Here is a 6,927-nt window from a genome sequence, read left to right on the forward strand (position 1 = left end):
GACTTATTAAGCCAGCCCAACTATAGCGATCTTGGAACACTTCTTTCCCTGCTCTTTGATTACATAAACAAGATTTTGAAGAATGACAATTAGGCTCTCTTTTCTTGAGGTCCAATAGACCACATTGGTCTTAGTGGACATTAATCATCATCATCATGAATGAAAATAATCATGATTATTATAGTAAATACATTTATATAAATAATGATGAAAATAATAATGATAAATATAAAAAGAAATTGGTTACAAATATATTTCAAATGTAAATTTTATTAAAGTTAAATTTAATTGAAATAATAATAATAAACCTAATTTTAACTAACATAATAATAATAATAATATTTATGGTTATAATATCAATTAAATTATAATAATTAAATTTATATTTAATAATAATAATTATTATTATTATTATTATTATTATTATTATTTAAAGTTGTCTTTAGTGACTTTTTGAAAGCTTTTATGGTGGGTTTTTCCGATCTAATTTCTCTAAAATCCCTTAGGAATTTATTGAAATCACAACGCACAATCCAAGTGTCTTAGGGTTTTGTATATAAAACCAGTTTAAATAACACAAATCAAAATTTCACCTCAAAATTTTCTGCACAAAAGTCCAAAATGTGGCACTAAAGACAACTCCTTTAAAATCTAAATCTAAATTTTAATAATAATAATAATCTCATATTTGATTTTATGCTTCTGTGATTCATGATATAATGTTCATATTTTCCAGAGAAATCACATAGAGAGCGTTTCGAACCTAGATCTAGGTTCATCATCCTGGTCCTTAATAATGCCTCAGGTACCTCAAGTGGCGATGGTTGTAGAATATGAAGTCTCACTGAATCGGAGATGTTGGGTTCGAATCTTGTGCTACCCTCCCCGTCAGCCGAGTGAATAATGGACATGTAAACTCGAAAATAAGAGAGTCCTACCAAGCTTACAAAAAAAAATGAATAATGGACATGTGAACTTGAAAATAAGAAAGTCCTACGAATTTTAACCACATTTACCAATGTCATTGTGGATTAATATACACCTATCCATTTGTTCTAATTTTGAGTAATATTAGAAATTGAATAAAATTTTAAAGTTGAAATTACAAAATAGATTACGTACCTTAGCGATGGATTGGGTTACTCCTCTGCATGTAGATCCATATCCATCTCGACACTCTCATGTAGATCCATATCCATCTCGACACTCTTGAATGGCGCTGAGGCTATTAACAATTAAATCCAACTTAACATTTAGGGTTTTCATTGTGAATTGATCACACCTTCAAAAAAGCACAACATTAAAAAGGTTAGGCACAACATTAAAAAGGTTAGGCACTTTACTTATGAATTGGGTTATTTTTGCCTCCACCCCGCTGCATATCCATCTTCAGAGTTAGGATATTAATTGATAAATTTTTAGTTTTAATGATGTGGTTTAATTGATAAACATAATTATTTTTTACAATTGACAAACAAAAGTTTTCCTTCGTATTGATCACAATTTACTATTCTTTAAAAAAAAAAACCATTACTTATTGATAATCCGAGGAGGATGGCGATGCCTTGTCGGCAACTCTTATTTCATAGACCATAGAAAAGTAAATGCTGTCTTACATGCAAGGCAGATAGTTTTAGCCCTCTCAGTGACGGCAAGCGAATCGAGATAGCAGTCTGGAGAGAGAGGGTGAAAGCTATCTGCCTTGCATGTCAGGCAGCATTTACTTTTCTATGGTCTATCAAATAGGAGTTTCCTGTCTTGACTATTGTCCAAACGCACAGAACCAGACAAGATGACAAAGAGTCTGTGAATGCAAACGAAAGGAAAAAAAAAAAGGAAGAAAACGATTTTCTTTCCCTTAAAAAAATGAAATTCTTTAATAAAGGTTAAAAAAAATTGAAAAAATTTGATAAAAACGCGTTTCAACGGTCAATTTATTTTGATGATTTAATGATCATGTAGGCACTTTGTCTGTTTATTGCTTTTGATAAGCATGATGACAGTTAAAAAAAAAACGCGTTTCAACGGTCAATTTATTTTGATCATTTAATGATCATGTAGCACTTTGTCTGTTCATTGCTTTTCATAAGCATGATGACAACTTCAAAAAAAAATGAATTTTCTACAGTGGAAATATTTCTCGCTGATATACCACAAAATATTAGATTAATGTGGTAAAATAGATTTAGTTTTAAAAATCAATTAAAGTATATAAATAAAAGCTATAAATAAATAAATTTAATATTTTAATTATAAAATGTGAATTAAATGTATGTTTTTATTACTTATATATAAACATAATATTTTTTATTAATTAATATAATAAAAAATATTATAATTTTAGTAAATTACTAGCCGAGATTTATTTTAACTCTGGATTTATCAAATTTCTTGATATGTAAATTTTTTTAAAGTGAAAAGAGATTTGATCTTTCTCTATGCTTGGTAGATCCAAAGTTATGATAGATCTAGGATGATTTAATTATTATTTATAGTTAATTATAATTATTAATTTTATGTTTTTTTTTTATCGAGTCAAAATGTTAAAGATTACAATATCGTTACAACACTGGGATCAAATGTTTACATAGGAGTTAAGTTTAGTTATGAAACTCAAATATAATTTTTTTTAATAAAAAGCTAAGCAAGAGAGGGGAAATCTTGGTAAAAATAGAATATTACAATATTATATTTCACCCAATATTTATTATCATAAATGTAATATTATTACATTTTACTCAATATTCCCCCTCACCCTTACTGATTTTATAGTTGAGTTTATTTAATTTTAAACTTCAAATATAAAGAAAAATTACAATAAGAAAAGTTGAGTTTATTTAATTTTAAACTTCAAATATAAAGAAAAATTACAATAAGAAATGGGTTTGTTGAGGGGAAATATTGGGTAAAATGTAATATTATAGTATTATATTTTACCCAATATAACCTAGTAAAAAGTGGATGGAGATAGAATATTTAGAGTGCCATGGGGGCAGTAAATGATATAATATAATTTATTTTAATTTCAATGAACCTAAATTGATATTAATATAATTTATTTTAATATATTAGTTAAATTGTAAATAATTTTTTAAATGTAAAATAAATAAAATTATATAATAAAAATAAAATTATTTCGTATAATATTATTATTTTCATTTAGTTGTATTTGAGTAAAATAAAATAATAATAATTACTACTATTATTATTAACTTAATTGTTTATAGTAAATAAGTAGTTTGTGTAAACAAGTGACTCATTTGATATTAATTAGTGAAGTGTTATTAAATAATAGAATTTTTATTTTGTTGAAAATTGGAAGCTCATGGATGAATTTCCCATGTTTAGTATCTCAAGTATGACTTTCCAAAAATAGTAAATCACCTTGTATCAATTGGCAATCAAGTATAGTTGAAGGAAAATCACATAACTTATCGTTAATCAATCATAATATTTCAATTTTGACTTAATCATCGAATATTATTATTATTATTATTATTATTAAAAGGGATTACAAGTCACCTTACCTTCATCACCTCAATCACTTCGCACCTCTCTCCTTGATGACTCACATGGCACTGTGTAACTATCTCTCTCTTAATGATACATTACACTCTCTTACACACTGTCATGAACCTCATAAAAAAATTTATTTTACATTTGTAACCATAGTAAATACTGGTTTTACCAAATAATACGATCTAAGGTGGAAGTAATTATAATTTCTATATCTTTTACCATATGAGACATCATATAAACTTTATATCCTCTTTTCTTATTCGGTACAACTTTTAATGATTTGGAGATTATAAAGGTTATGAGTTTGCAAACATTACTATAATCAAACCTTATGATACATTAATTGATTGCATCGAATTCTGAATAAATCTATTTCCAATCAGTCGTATTATGGTATTTATTGAAGTTTTAATAACATTAATTCAAGGAGTACAGGCATTAACGCCATTGTTATATGTTGGGCGGCTGACCGCCCTAGATTACTGGACCCTCTCTAGAGTGTTCGCTCATGGTCTCCAGTTGTACTTCGCTTGGCGTCGATCCTGGGGTGCGACTGACAGTGATGCTTAGCTCCTCAAATTGGAGGGCAGATGTGGCTTTAGGAAGGAGTAAACCCTGGAAACAAACAGGTAACTCATTCCTTGTTGTGTTTTCCGCTTTCTTGGCTTTGCTCTTTGCAACGGCATGGCACTTCCTCCTTTGATCTGAAAATGGGGCTAGAAAGGCTTCTTGTCAAGCTTACAAGAACCTCTCCCACTTCCAAAGCTTATATATTCCCAAGATTTATTGATTAACCAATGTGGAATTAATAATGTGCTTGAACATAGGTGTATGCTTATGTTTATTTTAAAATTGTTTATGTGTTGTAAGTTCTGTTGTTTAAACTGATATAAAACATATAACAGTGGAACAATGCAGCAATTAACAAACACATATAACAACAATATTAATTAGGAGTTCACCCAAAACTCTTGGGCTACGTCTCCGTGAGCTCTAGTCAACTCAACTAGGCTCTCTGGGATTATGGCTGAAATCTTTTTACAAGCTCCTCGCTCAACTCCATTGGTTTACACTGAACCTATGGGTTTAGAATGCCATATTATCCCACTGGCTATCCTCACTTTGCAGATAGATCTAGGCTCCTCTGGACTCAACTCCTTCAATCAGTGCTCTGAGCGATCTTGCTCTAGCTTGCACCAACTCCCTCAGAATCCTCTTAACTGTCTCTGGAATGCCTTCTTCTGTCTTCATCCCACTCTGGACACCAGCAACAGCTGATCATTTCGACCCTTTGCTATTCTGCAGCTTCACTACGGCTCCATGGCTCTTTGAAGTCTGCTTTGAGCTCTGTGGCTCTGATACTTTTGCCCTCGGTTCTGGCTCTGGCTTTGGCTCTCACGAGCTTCTCTCGGCCTCTGCGTGCATCAATGGATCGCTCGACCTCCAAGCGTCCCTTAGCAACCTTCTAGCGACCTTTAGCAAAAACTCGTTGTTGTTAATTGAGCTCTCTCAACTCTCTGCACTCTCTCAGCAATCTACGCTACCAGCTACCTCGTCAATTGGGCTCTCTGACTCCTTTTAGGCATGGTTCCGGCTCTGCGGCTTCCCCAGTCATTTCTCTGCATGTCATTACTCCCCTGCGGCTTTGTGGTTTCTCTATGCATTGTCTGTTCCACTGGCCATCTGGTTCGACTGGCGAAAAGAAATAAATATCCATCAAAACGTGTGTTCCCAATGCATAAAATCTATGCAAGAGAAATCAACGACACTCCTATGTCAATGACCTAGAAAGACAACCCTGCTAGATGTAAAGAAGTGTAGGAAAAAAGATCATAATCGTGATACAAAATGACTTACTCCATAATATGATCATTTAATGCCATGCACCAAATGCAATCATATATAAGAGAATTTACCTCTGCGATGTATTATGTTGTTTGCATAGTATGAATAGTATATCTCACCAAATGGTATATGTGTATTGGATTTTTTATTTTTATTTTAAACAAAATGGCTATCTTTTATATTATAAAGTCTAGATTTCATGGCCAGAACCATTTACAAGATTTATTTTCTTTTGTTGCTTTAATGTTCCAATACAACCACAATAAAATTTTCTTGCCTCTACGGGTTTTTTGCACAACAATTTTGCATTGAAACCTCCCATATATTTTAGAAAATTGGCGTAAAAAGAGTTCAAATTTACAATATATATTACATATTAACTAAGGTGCCCTAGAAGGGATAGCTTCATAATTTTTCCCTGTTGCTACTCTTTGCCATGAGATTGACCTTCACCATGCGCCACACCATCCTCGATAACCATTTGCATGTCATGATCCAAATCGAAGAAACCCTACATATTAACGATCTCCTCAAACCTAACAGAGTCGCTTAGCTATGCCTTCAGTAACAGAATCTCTGTCTCCAAGCCAACAACTTTTCTTTCCACTCAAGCCTGCAACTATTCAAACTTATGTTCCATGAGCTTGGATCTTTCATCCCTCTCACGCTAAAATAACTCCAACCTCCTGACAGTGAGTTCAAACATTCCCATCAATACTTTAAACAACCTCTCCAGTGATTTGAGTCCCCCTCTGGACCCTGACTCTCCAAGGCAACTATAGAAACAAAAATCTAGTTACAGAGCCACCAAATTGAGCGTGGAGGGAGTGACGGAGATGATGTGAATTGCCAAAAAATTTCCAATTTATCATTTCTTTCGCTTTTCATCGCAAGAAGTCCCCAAGAAAAAACATTAATTCTAACCTCATGCCAAATCTCAAATTGATCTCCATACAATATAGTTTTGAATAGAGGGAAAGCTCCAAAGAATTAATGACCGAGGCTTTGAAGGAGATCCAATGGATCCTTGAAATTATTAGAAGAGTCGATCTCTCATTAAAACATATCATCCCTCCTTACTGGTTGTACTAACTATTATCACTTCTGTTGAGCCTCACAATTGCTTCTTTTTTACACCCTTTTTCACTCTATCTATTTCTTTTTTACCTTCATAATCACACATTGGGCATCAAATCACAGGAATTATGACATGGCAGGTATACAATTGTCTTGTATTTCATAAATTGATAATGTTCTTTATTATTTAGTTTAATGTTTACTTCAGCTACCGAGTTGCAATGATTCTGCATCTAAGTCTGTGGTTTGACAAGTTCCAAGGTGCCAACTAAGAAGCGAAATATATGAGTAGGTGGCAATTGATGCACTCAACGATTTTCTCCTACTCTTGTGAACCGGATAAATGAAAGCAAGTCCTGGTGATGCGGTCAAAGATGAAGTCAACCTCTGTAGTCGGCAATAGGCGAGCGAGAACGAGATTTATGCCTCATGATTTGCTTTGATAATAGCAAATCATGAGAGAATTATGTTACGATATATTTTCAA

Source organism: Pinus tabuliformis, chromosome 1_2 (genome assembly GCF_031772625.1).
Source record: "Pinus tabuliformis cultivar Carrire ecotype Pingquan chromosome 1_2, CPIR1, whole genome shotgun sequence".
Classification (NCBI taxonomy): domain Eukaryota; kingdom Viridiplantae; phylum Streptophyta; class Pinopsida; order Pinales; family Pinaceae; genus Pinus; species Pinus tabuliformis.